Below are 24,417 nucleotides of genomic sequence, written 5' to 3'. Positions count from 1 at the left end.
AATTTGGTAATCAGAATGGTGCGCTGTAGCAAAGCATTCTTGTACTCGCTAGCATCTGCTTTCACCCCCTCGCTCTTGTCACACCATTAGACCACATTTCCTGGCCCACTTGCAATTAGGTGGGTTCATGTGGCTGAGTTTTGGTCAATGGAATGTGTACTGCACTAGATGGGTTTCTAGCACCTCTCAAGCCATCCTCCTTGGTTCTCCCTTCTATCACCTGCCAGTTGGATGCAAAAAAAAAAAAAAAAAAATCCACTGGAGAAGTCCAAGGCTCTCTAAGAGGGTGTGAGTCCTTGATGGAAGAACCCCAAGTCCCTGAAGCAGAGTTCCCTGTTGACCCAATTAGATTATGACAGGAATAAAAAATTAACCTTCGTTGTGTTAAGCCATAGATTCTGGAGTCATCCATTAGCCAAGTCTGACTACTGCATAACTCTACGTAACTGTTGTCTCATCTATAATTTGAGGAGAATAACATCTACCCACAGGGACGTTGGGAGAAGTAAATGTGACAAATGTCTAGCACAGTGCCTGGCCCATAAATGTAGTGATCTTCAGCCTTAACTATTCACATTAATTCATTGCAACTACTGAGAATTTTTTCCTTTTTGCTTTTTGACAATAACATCTTTATGTGGTAGAAATATTGACTCTTTAGAGCGAGTCTGAGTTGTTTTAAATTGTTACAGACACGTGAAGATGGCCTTGTGGTTTATTCTTGAATAATGTGAAGCTGAAGCCATTGTAAACACTGAAGGAGCTCACCAATGCCTCAACTTCTGCTGATCTCAGAAACCACAAACACTGTTCTTCCATGGGGGAAGAAAAATATGCCATTCCATCTGGTAACTGTAAGAAAACCTTTTTCTTCTCTGTGTTGAGTTCAGTGTGGAGTGTGTCTATTTTGAAAAAAAAAATAAACCACTATTCACATTTACCATCACAGGACTGAATCACAGAATGTAGGCTGGAACCAACTAAGGTTTCATATCTGCAGCCAGAAAATGATTGAGGGCTGGTTTGGAGTCATGTGTTCTGTTTGTAATATCTCCATTTTCTTCTTAATTGGCCCAGCAAAGACACACTGATACAACAGTTGCAGTTCCTACAAAATTCATTGGAATAAAAGACACACTCAGGTAACCCATTCATTATTCTGGGAAAGCATTGGTAGCTTTGACAAAGTAATTATATGGAGAGTCAGACTGTTAAAAAGTCCATTGATTTTCTACATATTCAGATAAATGACATATCAGAAAACGGACTGGTGCCAAGGGCTCTGGGCTAGCAATCAATCATTTCTTGGATGCCGGATATGGGCAAAGTATCTCCTAGAAGCTACGTGACGTTCTGCTAAACAAAAGCATAAGAATGGAGGGCATATTAAGCAAGACCCAGTCCTCTTCAGATCTCTTTCCTTCTCAAAATGTCCACAAGCTCCCTATGGCTTATGAGAGTAGTTAGAAATCTGGTATTTTGCCCTTCAAGGCCCTCTGCAGTAAAACCTTATTCAACCTTTGTGAACAAACTGAACTATAGCTGCTGGTGCACAAACCTGACCTGAGCTTTCCTACATCCATGTTTTGACTATGCTGAATCTCATACCTGAATGTCCTCCCTCCCCATCTGTGCCCACTGAAATCCAATTCAGCCTTTAAAGCTCATTTCCAGTCCACTGATTTCACACAGGCTTAGCTGATTACTTCTGAAAACACTGAAAGGAGATGTCCTGTCTCCTTCTCCCCTGTGTCAGTGCCTCTGGGCACTTCTCATCCACATCTATTCATCCTTCAGATATTTGTCTTAGTTGCCTTACTGCTACTACACCTGAAGGGTCAAAACTGTCTTTCTTTTTATCTCTCATAGTACCCTATATGTAGTTCAGGTTCCTTGAACATTTTTATTAAAAAGTAAAAACCCAACAACAAAAAAACATACAAACCATTTTTTAAAACGGGCAAAGGACATGAAGACACGTTTCTCCAAAGAAGAAATACAAATGGCCAATAAGCACATGAAAAGAGGCTCAGTACCACTAGTAATTACGGAAATACAAATCAGAACCAACGTGAAATGCCACTTCACACCCATTAGGATGGTTATTATAAAAAAATGACAAATGTTGGAGAGGATGCAGAGATATTGGAACACTTGTGCTTTGCTGGTGGGAATGTAAAATGGTGCAGCTGCAGTAGAAAAGAGTACAGTGGAACAGGCACATGAAATGATGCTCAACCTCACTCATCATCAGGGAAATGCAAATCAAAACCACAGTGAGATACCACCTCACACCTGTCAGAATGCCTGTTGTCAAAAAGACAAGAAATAAAAAGTGTTGACAAGGATGTGGAGAAAAGAGAACCCTCGTGCACTGTTGGTGGGAATGGAATTTGGTATAGCCACTATGGAAAACTGTATGGCAGTTCCTTGAAAAAATAAAAATAGAACCACCATACGATCTAGCAATTCCACTCCTGGGTATTTATCTGAAGAAAATGAAAACATGAATTCAAAAAGATATTTGCACCCCAATGTTCATTGCAGCATTATTTACAATAGCCAAGATATGGAAGCAACCTAAGTGTCCATTGATAGATAAATGGATAAAGAAGATGTGGTATATATATGCAATGGAATATTACTCAGCCATAAAAAGAATTAAATCTTGCCATTTGTGACAACACGGATGGACCTAGAGGGTATTACGCCAAGTGAAATAAGTCAGACAGAGAAAGACAAATACCATACAATTTCATTTACATGTAAAATCTCAAAAACAAAACAAATGAACAAACATAACAAAACAGAAATAGATTCATAGATACAAAGAACAAACTGATGGTTGCCAGAGGGGAGGGGGTGGAGGGATGGGTGAAATAGGTGAAGGGGATTAAGAGGTACAAACTTCCAGCTATAAAATAAGTCACAGGGATGTATTGTACAGTGTAGGGAATATGTCAAAAATATTGTAATAACATTATATGGTGACAGATGGTAACCTAACTTATCATGGTGATCATTTCATAATGTATAAAAATACTGAATCACTATGAGGTACACTTGAAACTAATATAATATTGTAAGTCATTTATACTTCAATAGAAAAAAAGAAAGAAAACAGTATGGTGGTTCCTCAAAAAATTAAATATGGAATTACTGTATAACAGATACTTGTATATCAATGTTCATAATAGCCCAAAGGTAGAAACAACCCAAATGCCCTTCAATAGATGAATGAATAAGTGAAATGTGGTATATACACATAACAGAATATTATTCAGCCTTAAAAGGAAGGAAATTCTGGTACATGCTACAACATGGATGAACCTTGAAAACATTATGCTAAGTGAAATAAGTCAGATATACAAGGACAAATATTATATGATTCCACTAATATGAGGTACCTAGAATAGGCAAATTTACAGAGAGAGAAAGTAGAATAGAGGTTACCAGGGATTGTGGGTAAGGGGGGATAGGGGTTATTGTTCAATGGGTAAAACGTTTCTTTTGGGGATAAAAAATTTTAGTGATAGATGATAGTGACAGTTGCACAACATTGTAAATTACTTAATGGCACTGAATTGTACACTTAGAAATGGATAAAAGGGTATATTTTATGTATTTTTAGCATGATAAAAAGTTAAAAAAGTTAAATTAACTTGCAGAGCTAGGCTTTAGAGCTGTAGAAATATGACTAATGATATATAGTAGAAAGCAATGTAAAGAACATGAGAGTCGAACAGAGGTGAGTTCAAATTCAGGGTATCCTTGGGGTGGTTATTAACCTCTCTGAGTTCCCATTTTCTTATCTGGAAAAGGAAGATAACATTAGCACCTGACACATAAAGTCATTTTGTGGGACTGTATGACATAATCCATGAAAACACTCAGTACAATGTGTAGCACATATTAAGCACACTACAAAGTATTGTTTTCTTATGACCAACAAAAGTAATTCAGTATCTCTTATGCTCTCAATGCTGAATGCTAAGCTAAGAAATGTGCAATTTATCCTGCTAATGAGGTAGAGGATTTTTTTGAAGCAAAACATAGCCTTGGCGACAGGCAGGTTTTAAGTGGTAAACTCTGGGGACGGTAGAAAGGAAACTGAAGATTTTGTTTGAAAACAGTTGGTTGAATTGGCAGATAAGCTGACACAGTGAAATGACAGAAAAATGAACATTTCCAGGTAGTAGTTGGGTCAGTATTTAGCAGGTCTTGTCTACATTATCTTTATTCACTATGATCGGTCAATCTAAAGGAGTAGAATATCTAATTAAGTACGTTGAGAAATACAAAATGCCTACTGGTATTGGAAAGGTTAACAAATAAGAAGTGAGCTACAGAACCGATTTCTCATCTCTTCATTTCACATTTTGATATGAATGCTAAATCAATATTTTAAAATGTAATGCCTATTTCAAAACTATCCAAAAAGCAAAGCACTCATCCTCTTATTCCTCCTAGAAGATTTCTTTGTGTTTTTCTTTGCTATGAAGACTGTTAACCCTGCTGAAATACAAAATAAAAATCAATGTACAGTGGCTTAAAAATACTAAATAGGTAAAAATAAGCCTCCCTGACCAAAAAATGAATTTAAAGTTGAAAAGAAAAATTATCTAGACAATGGAAAAAAATATTTTGTGAATATCTAACATGTTCTAGAATCACCTTGAGATGAACGAAAGTCATTAATAAGTGAACTAGTGGCTGGTAATATTGCTTTTGAGCACTTTACTTCCTGACAATTCATTTAGAGCCAGAGGCAAAAGTTTTAAAAATTCAAGCAATATTGAAAAACATGCAGAGCTAATATAATTTCAAAAATGAATTGAACTTTTTTAATTCAAAAAAATGAATGAAAGTTATTAACAAAGAAACTTGCTTAACAACTGCAAAACTTTCCCAGCATTTATAGAAATTATCAAAAATATTTTCTAAGAAAGATAAATGGCCAGAAATACATAAAAGCACATAAACACATTTCAAAACTGCCTCAAGGTATACAAAACTTAACTCGTGTGTGTGTGTGTGTGTGTGTGTGTGTGTGTGTGTGTACAGTTGTACAGTCACAGGAGATGATACAATTTTGACACATATGCTGCTGTGTCTGGTTTGATTTTTATCCATTTCTTTTCTTTGCCAATATCTTTTTGACAAATTCACCTGCAGTTCTGCCAAAAATGGATTGGGGTCGGAGGAGCCATGAAGAATAGTCGGGAGGCTGCTACAACATTACAAGTGTGAGGGGAGGTGGGCTGGATCTGTGCTATGCAAGGGCTTTTCTCATTCTCTAAGCTTAACAGCTTCTAACAGGAGGCTGGGCTAGGTCCTCCCCACGGTGCTTTTGCTTATTTTCACTATAGGACTTGCCACGCTCTGTTCTAATCATCTGCTTACTTATGCTTTTCCCACTAGACTACAAGCTTCTAAATGGCAAACACATTTTTTTCATTACTTTACCCCCAGTGTCAATTAGAGAGTCTGGCACATAGTACATTCTCCAAAATGTTTGTTGAATAAACAGAATCTTTGCATGACCCTTGTGACTCATTAATGGACACTTTTTCCTCCCACAGTCTGCAGCACCTTCTATGGAAGATTCTTCAATGATTCTCAATTATGGAACAACAATGATGTATAGAATTCAAATGGGTGCCTTTTTTTTTTTTTTTTTTTTTTCTGTTTTTTGACCACGCTGTGAGGCACGCAGGATCTTAGTTCCCCAACAGACCAGGGATCGAGCCCACGCCCCCTGCAGTGGAAGTGTGGTGTCTTAACCACTGGACCACCAGGGAAGTCCCCTAAATGGGTGTTCTTTCTAAGTGAGTTCAGCATTCTTTCCAACTGAGTGTTGACTTGCACGCCCGAGGCAAATAGACTACTCAATGGCAGAAATGCAAGTGAATCCAAAGCAATTATGAGGGTGGCAAAATGTAAAGGAAGTTGGCAAACTGCATCAACCAAGCAGGGCTGCTTCAATGGCCTGTAGAGAGGACAAATGTTAGGGTTACACGTGGAGTGTAGTTATCACTACAAAACAGTAGGGGCTGAAGATTGAAAGAAGTTCAAGGCAACTAAGAACGATCCCTTAGTAAGATATGTATAACAACAGGTACCACGTACTGAGTGCCTCCTCCTAGCTAGGCCTGTTCTAACTCTCCAACAAACATATAAGATAGATATCATTATCAATCCTATTTTACAAGTGAAGAAGCTGAGGTGCAGAGAAGGGAGGTCACTTTGCTAAGGACATACAGCAAGAAAAAGGAAGAACTGGGATGTGACTTCAGGCCCTCTGTCTCCAGATCTGGGAAGTCAACCACTGTCCTATGTGAATTGGAAAAAAACATGGAGCATCCAGAACCTTGAGTATGACATTAGAAAAGATAACTCTCCCCAAGCTTCCCACGATGGCAAACCAAGCCTTCCAGCCCGAGGGCATTGTCCCTCTGAATCTGGAGGGGTGGAGGGACTCTCAGGTCCTAGAAGAGCCTATTCGCATTTAGTCAAGAAAAAGAATTCCGAGCAGCATTCCCATGACTGAATCTGGTTCATTCACAGAGAGTCGTCTTGATACCAAGAGTATGTCTACTTCTTATCCCCACTGAGGCAAAACCAGGGTGACTCCAATGGACCAAATATTAACCTGTATTGTGATGTGCTCCCATCTCTCCCATCTCTCAATTTTGTCATCTATAAAATGAGGATGATACTAATCTCGACCTCACAGGGTTATTGTGGGGATTATGGCATGAAAAGTATTAAGTACAGTACCTGGCACAAAATGAGTACTTATGAGTACAGGCACACCTCGTTTTATTGCACTTCACTTTATTGCACTTCTCAGACACTTTGTTTTTTTACAAATTGAAGGTTTGTGGCAACCCTGTGTTGAGCAAGTCTATCAGCGCCATCTTTCCAACAGCATTTGCTCACTTCATGTCTCTGTGTCACATTTTGGTAATTCTCACAGTCTTTCAAACTTTTTCTTTATTATTATATTTGTTATGGTGATCTGTGATCAGTGATCTCTGATGTTACTACTGTCATTGTTTGGGGGCCATGAACTGTTCCCAAATACGACCATGAGGTTAATCAATAAATATTGTGTGTTTTCTGACTGCTCCCCCAACCGGCTGTTCCCCCATCTCTCTCCCTCTCCACAGGCCTCCCTATTCCCTGAGACACAACTATATTGAAATCAGGTCAATTAATAACCCTACAATGGCATCTAAGTGGTCAGGTAAAAGGAAGAGTTGCACATCTCTCATATTACATCAAAAGCTAGAAATAATTAAGCTTAGTGAGGAAGGCATGTCGAAAGCCAAGAAAGGCTGAAAGCTAGGTCTCTTGCACCAAACAGTTAGCCAAGTTGTGAATACAGAAGAAAACTTCTTGAAGGAAATTAAAAGTGCTACTCCAGTGAATATATGAATGATTAGAAAGCAAAACAGCCTTATTGCTGATGTGGAGAAAGTGTTAGGGGTCTGGATAGAAGATCAAACCAGCCACAACATTCCCTTAGGCCAAAGCCTAATCTAGAGCAAGGCCCTAATTCTCTTCAATTCTATGAAGGCTGAGACAGGTGAGGAAGCTGCAGAAGAAAAGTTTGAAGCTAGCAAAGGTTGGTTCATGAGGTATGAAGAATCCATCCCCATAACATAAAAGTGCAAGGTGAAGCAGCAAGTGCTGATATAGAAGCTGCAGCAAGTTATCCAGAAGATCTAGCTAAGATCATTCATGAAGGCGGCTATACTACACAACAGATTTTCAATGGAGATGAAACAGCCTTCTATTGGAAGAAGAGGCCTCTTTCATAGCTAGAGAGGAGAAGTCAATACCTAATTTTAAAGCTTCAAAGGACTGGCTGACTCTCTTGTCCAGGGCTAATGTAGCTGGTGACTTTCAGTTGAAGCCAGGGCTCACTTACCATTCTGAAAATCCTAGGGCCGTTAAGAATTATGCTAAATCTACCCTTCTTGTGCTCTATAAATGGAACAACAAAGCCTGTATGACAACACATCTGTTTACAATATGGCTTACTGAATATTCTAAGCCCCACTGTTGAGACCTTCTGCTCAGAAACAAAGATTCCATTCAAAGTATTACTGCTCATTGACAATGCACTTGGTCACCCAAGAGATCTGATGGAGATGGACAACAAGGTTAATGTTGTTTTCATGCCTGCTAATACAATATCCATTTTGCAGCCCGTGGATCAAGAAGTCATTTCAAATTTCAAGTCTTATTATTTAAGTGATACATTTCATAAGGCTATAGCTGCCATAAATAGTGATTCCTCTGATAGATCTGGGCAAAGTACAGTTGACCCTTGAGCAACACAGGTTTGAACTGTACTGGGCTACTTATACACAGATCTTTTTTTCAATAGTAAATACTGCAGTACTACACGCACAATCTGTGGTTGGTTGAACCCACCAATATGGAACTGTGAATACAGAGGAACCGCGTATAAGGGGAAGACAGACTATAAATTATACGTGGGTTTTGGACTGCACAGAGGGTTGGCACCCCTAACCCCCGTGTTGTTCAAGGGTCAACTATAAATTGAAAACCTTCTGGAAAGGAGTCACCATTCTTGATGCCATTAAGAACATTTGTGATTCATGGGAAGGGGTCAAAATATCAACAATCACAGGAGCTTGGAAGAAGTTGATTCCAACCCTCATGGATGACTTTGAGGGGTTCAAGACTTCAGTGGAGGAAGTAACTGCAGATGTGATAGAAACAGCAAGAGAACTAGAATCAGAAGTGGAGCCTGAAGATGTAATCAGAATTGTTGCAATCTCATGATAAAACTTTAAAGGATGAGGAGTTGCTTCTTATGGATGAGCAAAAAAAGCGGTTTCTTGAGATGGAATCGACTCCTGGTGAAGATGCTGAGAAGACTGCTGAAATGGCAACAAAGGATTTAGAATATGACATCAACTTAGTTGATAAAGCAGCGGCAGGGTTTGATAGGATCGACTCCAAATTTAAAAGAAGTTCTACTGTGCGTAAAATGCTATCAAACAGCTTTGCATGCTACAGAGAAATCATTTGTGAAAGGAAAAGTCAATCAATGTGGCAAATTTCATTGTTGTCTAATTTTAAGAAAGTGCTGCTTCCACCCCAGCCTTTAGCAACCACCACCCTGATCAGTCAGCAGCCATCAACATCGAGGCAAAACCCTCCATCAGCAAAAAGATCATGATTTGCTGAAGGCTCAGATGATGGTTTGCACTTTTTAGCAATAAAGTATTTTTTAATTAAGGTATGTACATTGTTTTTTTAGACATAATGTGACTGCACACTTAATAAACTACAGTATAGTATAAATATAATTTTTATAGGTACCAGAAATCCAAAACATTCACGTGACTCACTTTATTGCAACATTTGCTTTACTGTGGTGGTCTGCAGCCAAACCCCAATAGCTCCGAGGTGTGCCTGTACTGCATTTGAAATGAGTGTCTAGTTACTCTTCAGTGTCTTGTCTCTCTCACTAGGCTGCGAGTGTGTCAAGTTCAGGGATCAGGGATTTCATGGGTGCTGAGTTCTGCCTACTCAACAAGCCTTAGTGATGAGATAAGTGCTCAGGACAGGTGGCTATTTATAACCTACTGAAAGCATAAATTAAAACATTCACCGGCACAAGTGAAAATGCAAATTTATGGAGTCACAAAAAAGTGGAGTAGAAACTTCTTGGAGAAGTTTCTGAAGAACAGAGGAAAATAACCTTCCAATGGAAAAACCCCAAGCATCTTGTACAGGGGAATTAGGACAGCCCCAAAGGGGGTCTTGAATTTACTGAAACTACAGACTTACATGAATAAAGTTTAACACCCTCTTCCTGCTTCAATGAAGAAGATGTGTAAACTGCCAATGTGCTGGGCTTTTACTTATGTAATGGGTGCTGTTGTGATGCTCAAATATGCATCTGAGATACTTTGCAATAATCAAAGCAGGGATGAAGAGTACTGTCTAGAACAAGAGTATAATTATACCTCTTCACAGACTTTGATAACAGGTAAGGAAGGTAATATATTTAGATTTGCATTATGCAGCCTCCATGTAAAACACATTTCTAAGGATCCTAGAACTCTCTCAAGCACTTGTCTACAAACTAGCAATCAAATGTTTATTCTTTAGTGTCTGTTTGTCCTCTTTTTCCCTTCTCAGCTCCAATAATTCACCCAACAGCACGCAGCTCCGACCATTGGGCTGAGAAAGGCTTCTCTAAGAGATCTATTTTGGAATGATCAATTGAGGAAAAGAAACCCACAAAAACCAGATTGCACTCGGGGGCAATCTTAAGAAAGGGAGGAGAGAGTGAGCATTTAGCATGTTCCCTTTCCTGATAAGGTTGAAAATATTTTATCTATTTTATTTAACATGTAGGCAGCACTTACCAAGAGCCAGGCACTGTTCAAAGTACTTATAAAAAATGAACTCATTTGCTAGAATAAACATTGAATATTCAAGACTTCTGCTTTTGCTAACAGTTTTATGTTTTGGTGGGAAAGACTGTATTTAAGTTATAGCTATGTTCTAGTGAGATGAATTCTCCTGAATTATCAGATGTTACTTCAAGCTGGTGGTGAGAGAGGAGGCAGCAACCAGAGATTGGAAAGTATGCAGTTGTACTAAGGAACTCTGACTGCATCCCCCAGGTGATGGGGAATTTCCATTATTGGAGAAACAGATCCTGTTTGTGCAGGGGGTGTATGGGTTATGACTGGGCCAAGATTTCAGGATTAAGATGTTTTATTCTTTGATGAAATAGAACAAAGTTGCCACCTGGCTGTGTCTACACATTGAAAAGGGAAAAGAGAACTGAGAGAATTGCCCAGTGTTGGACACATTTTAAGTTGTCCATAGATGCAGTTCAATGAATAGGAGGATTAAAGCTTAGCTCAATTGTGCCTCAATTCCCTTGATAATTCATGAATAAATGGATGAGGTTTTTTTTTTGAATTTTATAGTCTATCTCTCTTTTTTTTTTACCTTATGTTCATGTATTCATTTTACTGATGGAAAATTCGAACCATATGGATAGTATTAATAATAACAACTACTATTTCTTAAAGACCTACTTTGAGCCAGAAGAATGCGACGTGCTTCACATATATCTTCTTTAATTCTTACAGCTTGGTAGGTGTTATTGTCATCTTCCAGGTGAGGAAATTGAAGTTCAGAGAGGTTATGTATCTTTCCAAGGTCATTCAGCTAGCAACTAGTCGAGCTGGGACTCTTACACTACTCTCCCTCTGACCTTGACTTGGACCATACCAGCCTGCTTGCTGTTCCCTGGCTACACGTGCTCCTTTTGATTCCCAAACCTTTTTGTTCTCTGTTTCTTCTGTTTGGAAAGTCTTTCTGAATTTCTGTTCTCACTCTTCAGGGCCTAGCTCAAATGTCACTTTCTCTGAGATTTTCTCTCCCCAAGAACCGGCAGTTAGTCCTCAGCACTAATACTGACTTATATTGATACTCAATACTAATAGTCCTTTAGTACTTTATATTAGGACTAATTAGTATCTTACTTTACTAATTAGTACTAACTCGTGTTTTATATTAGTGCTCAGTACTCAGTATATTCGTACTCAGTACTTGTATTAGTACTCAGTACTTATATGGACTTTGAAAATGAACTAGTAAGTGGGCAGTAGGCTAGGAAGGCCTAAGACAAGGTGCATCTGTGTAGTCTTTGGATCACTCGCATCAGAGCCACTTGCATTGCTGGTGTTGAGTGTGTGTGTATTGAGGGGGACAGGGAAGGGAGTTGTTAAAAGGCCCTTTCCTAGGCCCCATTCCAGACATCGAGAAACAAAGTCTCTGGTCCTAAGTCCCTGGCATTTGCAAGCACCACAGGTCATTCCTAAAGATGAAGGTTTGAAAGACTTTGTATGCATTAGAACTACACAGTTTCCCTGGTGACAGGTTCCCCAGACACAGGCCTAGTCAACCACCTCTAAATAAAAATCAATATCACCTACAGGAAAAGGAATGAAGAATTGCCGAGACTAAGCCTTTTTGTTTAGATTTCAAGGACTTCTCTTGTGATGGAAATTTTAAATGTAATATAAATTCATTTAATCCAAAATAACTACAAGATTATTTTTATTAAACTTCCAGATAATGTTTATTGTTGACTGGCAAATTTCTTCCCTGAAATGTCTTTTACCTTTCTTTCACCCTAGCCCCGTAACCCTCTCCAGACCCAGTATACCACTGGGGATAAAAGTGTATGCTCACTGAAACAAATAGCTGAAGAGGAGGAAAGTAAGATCCCCACCATAAGCATTGTGTTCTACCCAAGGGCTTCATTCAGCAGACATTTGTGGCCAAATGTTGGTTGTGGGTAAAAACAACTTTGGATTAGCCCTAGTACATGACCTCAAGGAGCTCACTATGGAATAGGAAGATTAACATGTACACAAAGAACTATAATACAGTGAACTATATGATGAATACTATGAGAGAAGTATAAAAAAGCCCTATGGGAAGATTGCAGGAAATCGTTTTCTACTATTGGATTAGCAGGGACTACACGGAGGAAGGGGCGTACACCTAAAAGTATAGTAGCCTGAACCCTTTAAGATAGAAAGTAGGTGATAAATACTTCTGTTTGTACATAGTATGAATTATGTTCAAATAAAAATGAGCTAGGAAGGCAGTAGAGATTTGTCCTTACTTTTTATACTAGTAAGTACAGAATCTATAGGCAGGTTCTTTGATATAAAAAAAAATTCTCCAACTAATAAAACATCAGCAATATATTAAAAATTCTCAGGGAAGAGAACTATGAAATAAACATAATAAATCACTTTAATGGTAATAAAACCAAGACAAATCAAAGTCCCAGTGTTGACTTTCCAGCTATCTTTGAACAATTTTGTATCTTGAGAACAAATGTCGACATAATTCCAAAAACATATGAAGGACAGTATGTAAATATTATATCAAACAGTTTTTCATTTAAAAGACTTGCCTGCCTCACATTTTATAGCTTTCCTATTCAGAATGTGAATTTTTGTCTCGAAGTTGCTTTGTTTTATTATTTCTGCCACATATGCTTTTAGAGAACTGTGTTGCTGAATACTAATTCAGAGTTTCTTCTTACATTTTTTAATTCCCTAAATGGGGTTTAATTTCTTTGTTATGACTACTCAAGCTTGTTGAAATAAAGTAGAATTTAAGGCGCACAGATTTATCCTTACTTGGGGCATCTTAAAGTCTACTGATGTCAAATGCTAGGCACAAGTTACCCACAGGTTTAATGCTTCCCACTTTTCTTTTGTTAATGAAATGTTTGCACAGCTGCTGCAGTGTGTACAGGAGATTAAAACCTGCTGTCACTTCCTTAAGAGAAACCTGGGGGAGATTTAACACATCTGGCCTGGGGATTAAGGAAACCTTGTAAAACAAAAATTGCCCATTAGTTTACAGGCACTTCAACCCAGGGACCGGAAGCAGGAAGGAAGACGTGTTGACCTTTAAAACTGACCGAAATCAGTTACCCCATGTACCTGTCAACACTTCATGACTTGTGCTTATGCTATAGCCACCTTTAACACTCCTATGAATTCCTACCTGAAAACAAGTTCTTCATTGGTTTAAGACGGTGTAAGACAAAATGATAATTATGTTATGTGATGGAGGTGGCAGCTAATTCTACGGCAGTCATCATATCGCAATATATAAATGCATCAAATCAACACATTAAACTTACACAATGTTATATGTCAATTATATCTCAATTTTTTTAAAGATGGGGTAAAATAACTGAGCTGAGAAAGCCATTTCCCATCTGAATCACAAATGCAGTTCCTGTCAAGCAATTTATAGTCCTTAAGAAAAAATAATAAATTTAATTAAAATAAAATAACAAGCCACTGGGATAGATCAGAAGAGTAATTTGACAAAGCTGTGTCCTGGGTGTGACACAAAGGGAAGGAACGTGTTCCCAGAGATACATGGCTCCAGCAACAGCTAAGGCACAGTTCCACAGCTCCGTGTCAAGCCCTGTGAACAGGAGAGCGTGCAGATCTGGGACAGAATGGCTTGTCACTCACCTGAAGGCTAAAAGAGCTCCTGTCTGTCAGTCTGCACACCCTTCTGAACTAATCACTTAAGGGCAGCGTTGAGGGCGTGCGGAAAGCCCCGGGCCTGGTAGGCTCGGAGGACTTCACATCTTAACTCTTTGTGCTTGAGTGGGTCTTGCACTGAGGAAACACAGCACGCTTTGGGGCAACAGGAGAGCAGAGAGGCCGAGAAAGTTTCACGACTTGCTCAAGGCTAGCAACCTGGCTTTGAAAAGGCTAGGGAAGAAGGAACTTGACCTCTTTGTCCTAACCACCAGGCCAAAACTCAATCCACAAAGGTGCTTCTCTTGGAAGAGAAGGCAGTCTGGTGAAAGAAGGCCAAATGAAAGAAAAGCACACAAACAAACAAAACCCACGACCATTGAAAACAGAGTCCAGTGGGTTGAACTGATACAAGCAGCTAATGTTCAAACAGTTACAGTTCATTTCAGCACCGAACTCATTTGCAGAGCTGTCAGGGGGCCCGGGGCATCCCTGGCATTGCTCTAAGGGGAGGCTTGCCGGGCCCTGGTGCTGCCCTCTCCTGTCTCCTCTCATGTTTACATTGAGAAGCTACAGCAGGGCAGGATTCATCACTAGTGCAAGAGCCTTTGGGCCCCATGGGGTCCTTCAGTGCAGATGATGGTGGCTGGTCTGTGTTTTAAGTTTCTGAACAGGAAATTCTCAGCCCTATTTCCTTCAAGAACCGCTCACTGACCAAGCCAGTGCTTCACTTCTTCGCTTGGAAGTACTATTATTGTTTGTCAACAGTCCGCTCTAAGGTGAAGGGCAGTTTGCTTTCAGAAGTCACGTGGCTAAATTCAACTGGCAGACAAGCGACAGGACGACAGATGGACGCTGCTGGAAAGTCGTGCCTGTCTTGCACTCTCCTTGCCACCCGCTGCCAGAGCCTGCTGCTTTTGCCCCACACAGTCTGCTTTGCAGCTCTGCCTTCCTCTCTCTGCCACAGCCATTCCCAGCAGCTCAGCGGGCTGCAACCACATTGTCCTCACAGCTCCCCCTGGTCCGGTCCCCTCCAGAGAACTAATCTTCAGGGCCTACGCTGAGGTCACACTTTTGAATTAGACACCTTGACCGCCTCACTCTGCTCATCCCTTGAAGTGTATCATCTTTCTGGGAACTCCAAGGTGGCTAGTATCACAAAATAAATCTCATTCTATATTGTTTGATATGAGTAAATGATTGAAAATAGCCCAGACTCTGGAGCTTTGGTTTGCTTGGATCCTAAACCCTTGTAAGGCCACTTACTGGCTGTGTGGTCTACAGCAGCTTCCTTCATATTTCTGTGCCTCAGTTTCCTCATACGTAAAATGCAGACAATAATAGTACTTACCTCATAGGGTTGTCATGAGAATTAAATAGGCAAACATTGGTAAAATGCTTAGAACAGTCTGACACGTGACCTAAAGTTAAATTAAAATGAATCAATATGAAATAGCATAATGGCTGTAAATATTTCTGCTGTTCTGATATTTACATGATAAAACAATTCTTCTTCAATAGGAAGCAAAAAATATCTAAAATGCCCACCACAATTTCATATATAATAGTCTTTCTCTGGAGTAAGAGATACCAATGTGACTATTTTAAACAATTTGCTATTAGGATAAACAGTTGTTTTATAAGGTGTTTCTCAGGACCACTGAGATTTACTGAAATAAGCCACCAGCTGTTGAGAAATGCCTGATACAAGCTATATGCCCTCATCTCCCTACGTCTTTGCTTGTGCTTTTCTCTCTGCTTCAATTGTCCTTGGAACCCACCTTTTCGTGTCATAACCCCGCACATCCCCAAGGCTCCAATGCCGTGCTCTTTGCTATCCATGGCCCCGAGCAGAGGTGATGGCTTCCTCGCTTGCCCTCCCACAGCACAGGGTATCGCGGGATCAGGAGTGCAGAGCGAGCTCCCAGCGTGCCTATGTGCACCGCTCCTCGCTGGGCTGAGAATGCTGTGAGGACAGGGACTGGTTTCATCCATCTCTGTATCCTCAGTGCCCACATAGCTCAGGACCTGGCAAAGAGTGCTGCTCTGCCAACATGGAACTGACTCGTAAAATGACTTGTTTCACTTGGCTTTCTTACTTTTAGGTCAAGTAAGTGGCATTTGGAAAGTATAAATGACAGACTCTCTTGTCTATATTTAAAAATCCAAGGACAATAATGACACTTATACAGTTGACTCTACTTTTCTCTCTCTCTCTCAAAAAAAATGGTACTTCCTCAGTAGTTCTCTAACAATGCTTGCCTTGCCCTCACCCTGTGTTCTTCCATTATATTCCCTTGGCTGTCATATTTTGAGATCTCAATTTCTTTGCATATGACTATAAAGCTAAAGCTCTATAAGCCCCATCCATAGACATTACTGGTGACCTCCAATATTGGTCTTCACCTCTTCCTCTTAGATCCACAGGAAGTTTGCATCTCCCAGTGTCCCTTATATTTAGGAGAAGCCATATGACTAGTTTAGCTAAAGTGATGTGAGTAGATGTGAAATGTGCCCCTTCCAGGCCTGGTTCAAATCTCTTCATTCTCTATCTGCTCACTGAATGAAAGAGGCCTCCAAGGACCAAGAAGAAGGTGAAATTCATGATGAAAGGAGCTCAGAGCACTGAATGACTGCATGGAGAAAAGTCTCTTCCACTGACCCATACAAGACTGTGATCAGAGCAAAAGTAAAACTTAAGCCACTCGGATTTTAGGGCTGTTTTTTAATAGAAATTAGCACTCCAACTAATATATCTCAGCACCTACCAGAGTGTCTGTCACACGGCAGTCTCCTAGTAAGTGGCAAGGGGATGAACGATTAGATGATGGACTAGCTTTAACTCCTGCTGGCTAAGTGAGGAATAAAATTCGTCTGAAAGACCCTGAGTTCTTTCTGACTACAATACACTAGAGAATGGACAAGGAAACTCAAATAAGACATGAACCAAACCAAAGTAAACACTCAGAGGTTTGCTCTTGGATTGAGTGACTGAACAGCGCTGTGCTGACAACTCTCAGACTTTTGAGTCACCCCATCTACACGGGCCCCACTTGCCTTACCTGACCTCCTTTCCCTCAACTGCTCGTCGGCCTCATGCGTCCGGGACCCTGTGACTTCTCCAGATTTTAGAGCCTGGACCTTCTTGCCTGCCCTTGTCCACTGTCTCCCATATGCCAACGAACTCCAGTATGTCTGTAACTTAGAAAAAAATAAGGAGATTAAGATTACTGTTTTCTGGAAGATAGTCAATTTGCAACTCTTGATGAATAAGCATTTGTAAGTGATCATATTGATTGTATTTATCCAATTGGGTTCTGAGACCTAGACCCTAGTATCCATAGCACAAAGTACATTTAGCTGTATAACGTAGGAAAGCATAGACTTAGAGGATGTAAAGTGTTCAGACTGAGTGTCTACACTACACTGCCTCAGGTCATCACATTACCTTGACTGCACTTCGTCATTGCCTCCTTCCCCGGTGTGAGGGAAGGAAGTAATGGGAAACGAAGCCAGAGACAGTGAAAGGGCCCAGATCATACAGGACATCACCTCCCACATTATTTTATCTTTAGAGCCCCAGGGAGCCATTAACAGGATTTAATAAGAGGTATGATAGGATCTGATTTTTTGTTTTTGAAAGATCACTCCGGCTGCTGTGTGGAGGGTAGATCTGAAGTGGTCAGACTGGAGACAGGGAGACAAGTCAGTGGATTGTTGCAAAGGGAAAGGATGATGAGGTCTTCAATGAAGGCAGTGTCCGTGCGTGCAAAGAGAGAAGGATAAATTGAAACCACAAGCCTGGACAGATATTAAGTGTACCTAGCCCTTTACTATGCCACATGTGACATGGTTCGTTAATGTCCCAGAGATAAATAGAATTCTCCAGAGGAGAGCTAATGAGCATAGAATACAGTGGGACTTGGACTGGGCATCATATTTCCATATATTTGCCCTAAAGTAAACTCACTTTTTGTATTGATCATGTTCACTGTGGTGTCACTTTGAACCTGTGATACGTTAAAATTCTCAGGCCTTATTAATATGAACTGCTCTAAAGCCACATCTCTCCCATCTAAAATCTGTGTCCAGTGCCCCAGAGAAGAGATTCTTGTTTTGCTGCACACACAAGGGCAAATCTTGATAAACAACTTCGTTAGAGAGAGAAAAACAGAATTCAAGTCAGATCTAGAGCAATTATTCATATCTCCTTTCTAGAGTTTTAAAGAAGCCCTTAGAAGAGTATTGTCGTATGTAAGAGCAAGTTTAGGACATATGGATCTGTATTTGCATCCTCTCTCCAGTATTTACAGCCTAGAGAAATCTAATAAAGCTGAGCTTAGGTTTCATCATCTGCTAAATGTTAGTAAAGTTATTACTTATCTGTTAGGGTTTTCATTCAGCAAATATTTATTGAGCAGCTACTATGTGCTGGGGTACTGTGCTAGGCACTAGGAATAAAATAGTGGACAAGACATCCTACAGTCCCTGTCCCCATGGAGCTTATGTTCTAATAGTATTCGAGCATTCAAGAAAATGCACATCATGTACCAAGCACAATGCCTAGAAGAGATGCTGAGGGAGGAATGGCTATGATTTTTCAACTACACCATGTTGGATTCATCGCACGATCTACTTGAACTTCTGCTCAAATTGTTAAAACTGACAGAGCTATTACATATGTGTGTTGTACACATCTCACCACCCCCAATACCGATTGCACACATACCCACGATGGCACTAAAAAACAAGAGGAATTGCAACCAAGGACTTGAATTGTGAGGTGCTTCTCAAAGTAGATGCAATTGGACTATGAGATAAAGAAACAAGAGAAAACACAGCCTAAAGGACAGAAAGGAACAAACAACTTTCTAAGGTGATGACAGAATTATGGAAACTCTAAAAACAGAGAAAACAAATACAAAGAACCTGAGGGATTCCTGGGAAAATTTTCAAGGTAATTATGTCCTTTTAAGAGAAAGACATTCTTTCCCATCAATCCCCATAGCTACACACACACACAAACACACACACACACACACACACACACACACACACTGACATACAGTTTTGGCATTTGACCCTAGGCTAAAACAAAAAGAAACTACCTGACTGGAAAAGGCTCCTTACAAGAGTGTGTGTGTCTGTGTGTGCCTGTGTGTGTCTGTGTGTGTCTGTGTGTGTATGTGTGTGTGGTGGTATGGGTATGGGTGCAGGGAGCAGCACTGCCTAGGAAGGAGTTACACTAAAATCCTCCACCAGCAGCATAGAGCACTGCTTCTTGGTAGTGGATTAGAGAGGGCTCTAAGCACACCCACCCCATAGAGAAACCTGCCAGTTGACACAGTCCAACTACTTATCCAGAGCCTCAGTTAGCCGCCTGCCATAAACTGGGGGAGAGTACCATTGGGCCAACAGAACTGCTCCCCTCAGATCTAGAGTAATCAATGCAAATCTTTTTTTTTCTTTTTTTGAATTTCTGAATTTTATTTTATTTATTTTTTTTATACAGTAGGTTCTTATTAGTCATCCATTTTATCCCCATCAGTGTATACATGTCAATCCCAATCTCCCAACTCATCACACCACCACCACCACCCCCCCGCTGCTTTCCCCCCTTGGTGTCCATAACGTTTGTTCTCTACATCTGTGTCTCAATTTCTGCCCTACAAACCAGTTCATCTGTACCATTTTTCTAGGTTTCACATATAGGCGTTAATATATGATATTTGTTTTTCTCTTTCTGACTTACTTCACTCTGTATGACAGTCTCTAGATCCATCCACGTCTCTACAAATTACCCAATTTCATTCCTTTTTATGGCTGAGTAATATTCCATTGTATATATGTACCACATCTTCTTTATCCATTCATCTGTTGATGGGCATTTAGGTTGGTTCCATGACCTGGCTATTGTAAATAGTGCTGCAATGAACATTGGGGTGCATGTGTCTTTTTGAATTATGGTTTTCTCAGGGTATATGCCCAGTAGTGGGATTGCTGGGTCCTATGGTAGTTCTATTTTTAGTTTTTGAAGGAACCTCCATCCTGTTCTCCATAGTGGCTGTATCAATTTACATTCCCACCAACAGTGCAAGAGGGTTCCCTTTTCTCCACACCCTCTCCAGCATTTATTGTTTGTAGATTCTTTGATGATGGCCATTCTGACCGGTGTGAGATGATATCTCATTGTAGTTTCAATTTGCATTTCTCTAATGATTAGTGATGTTGAGCATTCTTTCATGTGTTTGTTGGCAATCTGTATATCTTCTTTGGAGAAATGTCTATTTAGGTCTTCTGCCCATTTTTGGATTAGGTTGCTTGATTTTTTGATATTGAGCTGCATGACTTGCTTGTATGTTTTGGAGATTAATCCTTTGTCAGTTGCTTCACTTGCAAATATTTTCTCCCATTCTGAGGGTTGTCTTTTCGTCTTGTTTATGGTTTCCTTTGCTGTGCAAAAGCTTTTAAGTTTCTTTAGGTCCCATTTGTTTATTTTTGTTTTTATTTCCATTTCTCTAGGGGGTGGGTCAAAAAGGATCTTGCTGTGATTTATGTCATGGAATGTTCTGCCTATGTTTTCCACTAAGAGTTTGATGGTTTCTGGCCTTACATTTGGGTCCTTAATACATTTTGAGTTTATTTTTGTGTATGGTGTTAGGGAGTGTTCTAATTTCATTCTTTTACATGTAGCTGTCCAGTTTTCCCAGCACCACTTATTGAAGAGACTGTCTTTTCCCCATTGTATATATCCTTGCCTCCTTTGTCATAGATTAGTTGATCATAGGTGTGTGGGTTTATCTCTGGGCTTTCTATCTTGTTCCATTGATCTATGTTTCTGTTTCTGTGCCAGTACCATATTGTCTTGATTACTGTAGCTTTGTAGTATAGTCTGAAGTCAGGGAGTCTGATTCCTCCAGCTCCGTTTTTTTCCCCTCAAGACTGCTTTGGCTATTCGGAGTCTTTTGTGTCTCCATACAAATTTTAAGATATTTTGTTCTAGTTCTGTAAAAAATGCCATTTGTAATTTGATAGGGATTGCATTGAATCTGTAGATTGCTTTGGGTAGTAGAGTCATTTTCACAATATTGATTCTTCCAATCCAAGAACATGGTATATCTCTCCATCTGTTGGTATCATCTTTAATTTCTCTCATGAGTGTCTTATAGTTTTCTGCATACAGGTCTTTTGCTCCCTAGGTAGATTTATTCCTGGGTATTTTATTCTTTTTGTTGCAGTGGTAAAGGGGAGTGTTTCCTTAATTTCTCTCTAAGATTTTTCATCATTAGTGTATAGGAATGCAAGAGATTTCTGTGCATTAATTTTGTATCCTGCAACTTTACCAAATTCATTGATTAGCTCTAGTAGTTTTCTGGTGGCATCTTTAGGATTCTCTATGTATAGTATCATGTCATCTGCAAACAGTGACAGTTTTATTTCTTCTTTTCCAATTGGTATTCCTTTTATTTCTTTTTCTTCTCTGATTGCCATGGCTAAGACTTCCAAAACTATGTTGAATAATAGTGGTGAGAGTGGAATCCTTATCTTGTTCCTGATCTTAGACAAAATGCTTTCAGTTTTTCACCAATGAGAATAATGTTTGCTGTGGGTTTGTCGTATATGGCCTTTATTATGTTGAGGTATGTTCCCTCTATGCCCACTTTCTGGAGAGTTTTTATCATAAATGGGTGCTGAATTTTGTCAAAATCTTTTGCTGCATCTATTGAGATGATCATATGGTTTTTATCCTTCAGTTTGTTAATATGGTGTATCACATTGATTGATTTGTGTATATTGAAGAATCCTTGCATCCCTGGGATAAATCCCACTTGATCATGGTGTATGATCCTTTTAATGTGTTGTTGGATTCTGTTTGCTAGTATTTTGTTGAGGATTTTTGCATCTATATTCATCAGTGATATTGGTCTGTAATTTTCTTTCTTTGTAGTATCTTTGTCTGGTTTTGGTATCAGGGTGATGGTGACCTCATAGTATGATTTTGGGAGTGTTCCTTCCTCTGCAGTTTTTTGGAAGAGTTTTAGAAGGATGGATGTTAGCTCTTCTCTAAATGTTTGATAGAATTCACCTGTGAAGCCATCTGGTCCTGGACTTTTGTTTGTTGGAAGATTTTTCATCACAGTTTCAGTTTCATTACTTGTGATTGGTCTGTTCATATTTTCCATTTCTTCCTGGTTCAGTCTTGGAAGGTTACACCTTTCTAAGAATTTGTCCATTCTTCCAGGTTGTCCATTTTATTGGCATACAGTTGCTTGTAGTAGTCTCTTAGGATGCTTTGTATTCTGCAGTGTCTGTTGTAACTTCTCCTTTTTCATTTCTAATGTTAATGATTTGAGTCCTCTCCCTCTTTTTCTTGATAAGTCTGGCTAATGGTTTATCAATTTTGTTTATCTTCTCAAAGAACCAGCTTTTAGATTTATTGATCTTTGCTATTGTTTTCTTTGCTTCTATTTCATTTATTTCTGCTCTGATCTGTATGATTTCTTTCCTTCTACTAATTTTGGGTTTTGTTTGTTCTTTCTCTAGTTCCTTTATGTGTAAGGTTAGATTGTTTATTTGAGATGTTTGTTGTTTCCTGAGGTAGGATTTTATTGCTGTAAACTTCCCTCTTAGAACTGCTTTTGCTGCATCCCATAGGTTTTGCATCGTAGTGTTTTCATTGTCATTTGTTTCTATGTATTTTTTGATTTCCTCTTTGATTTCCTCAGTGATCTCTTGGTTATTTAGTAACGTATTGTTTAGCCTCCATGTGTTTGTGTTTTTTACATATTTTTCCCTGTAATTGATTTCTAATATCATAGCATTGTGTTCAGAAAAGATGTTTGATATGATTTCAATTTTCTTAAACTTACTGAGGCTTGATTTGTGACCCAAGATGTGATCAGTCCTGGAGAGTGTCCCATGTGCACTTGAAAAGAAAGTGTAATCTGCTGTTTTTGGATGGAATGTCCTATAAATATCAATTAAATCTATCTGGGCTGTTGTGTCATTTAAAGCTTGTGTTTCCTTATTAATTTTCTGTTTGGATGATCTGTCCATTGGTGTAAGTGAGGTATTAAAAGTCCCCCACTATTACTGTGTTACTGTCGATTTCCTCTTTTAGAGCTGTTAGCAGTTGCCTTATGTATTGAGGTACTCCTATGTTGGGTCCATATATATTTATAATTGTTATATCTTCTTCTTGGATTGATCCCTTGATCATTATGTAGTGTCCCTCCTTGTCTCTGTAATATTCTTTATTTTAAAGTCTATTTTATCTGACATGAGTATTGTTACCCCAGCTTTCTTTTGATTTCCATTTGCATGGAAGATCTTTTTCCATCCCCTCACTTTCAGTCTGTATGTGTCCCTAGGTCTAAAGTGGGTCTCCTGTAGACAGCATATATATGGGTCTTGTTTTTGTATCCATGCAGCAAGCCTGTGTCTTTTGGTTGGAGCATTTAATCCATTCACGTTTAAGGTAATTATCGATATGTATGTTTCTATGACCATTTTCTTAATTGTTTTGGGTTTGTCTTTGTAGGTCCTTTTCTTCTCTTGTGTTTCCCACTTAGAGAAGTTCCTTTAGCATTTGCTGTAGAGCTGGTTTGGTGGTGCTGAATTCTCTTAGCTTTTGCTTGTCTGTAAAGCTTTTGATTTCTCCATCGAATCTGAATGAGATCCTTGCCGGGTATAGTAATCTTGGTTGTAGGTTCTTCTCTTTCACCACTTTAAGTATATTATGCCACTCCCTTCTGGCTTGTAGAGTTTCTGCTGAGAAATCAGCTGTTAACCTTATGGGAGTTCCCTTGTACGTTATTTGTCGTTTTTCCCTTGCTGCTTTCAATAATTTTTCTTTGTCTTTAACTTTTGCCAATTTGATTACTATGTGTCTTAGCATGTTTCTCCTTGGGTTTATCCTGTATGGGACTCTCTGCACTTCCTGGACTTGGGTGGCTATTTCCTTTCCCATGTTAGGGAAGTTTTTGACCATAATCTCTTCAAATATTTTCTCTAGTCCTTTCTCTCTCTCTTCTCCTTCTGGGACCCCTATAATGCAAATGTTGTGTTTAATGTTGTCCCAGAGGTCTCTTAGGCTGTCTTCATTTCTTTCCATTCTTTTTTCTTTATTCTGTTCCCCAGCAGTGAATTCCACCATTCTGTCTTCCAGGTCACTTATCTGTTCTTCTGCCTCAGTTATTCTGCTATTGATTCCTTCTAATGTAGTTTTCATTTCAGTTATTGTATTGTTCTTCTCTGTTTGTTTGTTCTTTAATTCTTCTAGGTCTTTGTTAAACATTTCTTGCATCTTCTCGATCTTTGC

This window comes from Balaenoptera acutorostrata, chromosome X (assembly GCF_949987535.1).
Source record: "Balaenoptera acutorostrata chromosome X, mBalAcu1.1, whole genome shotgun sequence".
NCBI classification, from domain to species: Eukaryota; Metazoa; Chordata; class Mammalia; order Artiodactyla; family Balaenopteridae; genus Balaenoptera; species Balaenoptera acutorostrata.
The sequence above is the reverse complement of the archived record's forward strand: the minus strand, read 5'-3'. Positions refer to the sequence as shown.